Below are 2,043 nucleotides of genomic sequence, written 5' to 3' on the forward strand. Positions count from 1 at the left end.
CGAGGGCGAGTAGGAACTAAGCTTGGGGATGGTTGATACGTCTCAAACGTATCTATAATTTCTTATGTTCCATGCTAATTTTATGATGATACTCACATGTTTTATACACATTATATGTCATTATTATGCGTTTTCCGGAACTAACCTATTGACGAGATGCCGAAGGGCCGCTTGCTGTTTTCTCGCTATTTTTGGTTTCGTAAATCCTAGTAAGGAAATATTCTCGGAATCGGACGAAATCAACTCCCATCATCTTAGAATTCCACGAAGCTTCCAGAACACCCGAGAGCCACCAGAGGGGGGCCACAGGGCCACCAGATGATAGGGTGGCGCGGCCCAAGGGGGGCGCGCCCCCCTATTGTGTGGCGCCCCCGTCAGCCCTCCGACTCCGCCTCTTCGCCTATTTAAGGGTCCCTGACCTAAAACCTCGATACAGAAAAGCCACGGTACGAGAAACATTCCAGAGCCGCCGCCATCGCGAAGCCAAGATCTGGGGGACAGGGTCTCCGTTCCGGCACGCCGCCGGACGGGAAGTGCCCCTGGAAGGCATCTCCATCGACACCACCGCCATCTTCATCAACGCTGCTGTCTTCCATGAGGAGGGAGTAGTTCTCCATCGAGGCTAAGGGCTGTACCGGTAGCTATGTGGTTAATCTCTCTCCTATGTACTTCAATACAATGATCTCATGAGCTGCCTTACATGATTGAGATTCATATAAGTTTTGTATCACTATTCATCTATGTGTTACTCTAGTGATGTTATTAAAGTACTCTATTCCTCCTCCACGGTGTAATGGTGACAGTGCGTGCATCATGTAGTACTTGGCGTAGGTTATGATTGTGATCTCTTGTAGATTATGAAGTTAACTATTACTATGATGGTATTGATGCAATCTATTCCCCCTTTCATAGTCTGTCGGTGACGGTGTGCATGCTATGTTAGTACTCGGTGTAATTGCAATGATCTATCATGCACTCTAAGGTTATTTAAATATGAACATTGAATGTTGTGGAGCTTGTTAACTCCGGCATTGAGGTGCTCTTGTAGCCCTACACAATTAATGGTGTTCATCATCCAACAAGAGAGTGTAGAGTGGTTTTATTATGTGATCAAAGTTGAGAGTGTCCACTAGTGAAAGTATGATCCATAGGCCTTGTTTCTAAGCATCGAAACTCCGTTTACTTACTGTTCTGTTGCATGTTTACTCGCTGCCATATTTTATTCAGATTGTTATTACCACTCATATACATCCATACCACTTGTATTTCATTATCTCTTCGCCGAACTAGTGCACATATACATTTGACAAGTGTATTAGGTGTGTTGGGGACACAAGAGACTTCTTGTATCGTGATTGCAGGGTTGCTTGAGAGGGATATCTTTGACCTCTTCCTCCCTGAGTTCGATAAACCTTGGGTGATCCACTTAAGGGAAACTTGCTGCTGTTCTACAAACCTCTGCTCTTGGAGGCCCAACACTGTCTACAAGAATAGAAGCACCCGTAGACAGTTTGCGTCATCTCCCTCCCGCCGGTTTGTTTCTTATCTTTTCCATGTTTACAACCTGATTGGATTATATTGTGATTTTAGTGCAGATGTAGCAATGTCTTAGTTAGATCCATTAGTTTGCTTAGTGGAGATGTAGTAATGTCCTAGCGCAAATCCAATATATATCTATTCTGTGTTGATTGGGTTATGATGCTAATGATTAAAATGTTGATTAACTATGCTTCTACATCAAACATGGTAGATATAGATTCATCTCCCTGAATGTATGAGGCACATATAGTGTTTGTTCATTCTTTTGATATTCTATGTTTAACCACAACTAACTCTATCTCTATTCTATACACTTGGTCATAGGGATCTTATTTTGATAACTCTGCATACGATAAAGGAAAGCAAAGGTGTGCGGCATTGTGTTTGTGATCGCTTTGCCTCAGCGTTCAGACGTATGATTAGTAATTATTTGGAATTTAGATCATTGATAATTATTTTTTGTTGGCATTTTCTCACTTTACTGTTAATTGTTTGAAGGACATG

The sequence above is a fragment of the Lolium rigidum genome, chromosome 2, assembly GCF_022539505.1.
Source record: "Lolium rigidum isolate FL_2022 chromosome 2, APGP_CSIRO_Lrig_0.1, whole genome shotgun sequence".
Classification (NCBI taxonomy): domain Eukaryota; kingdom Viridiplantae; phylum Streptophyta; class Magnoliopsida; order Poales; family Poaceae; genus Lolium; species Lolium rigidum.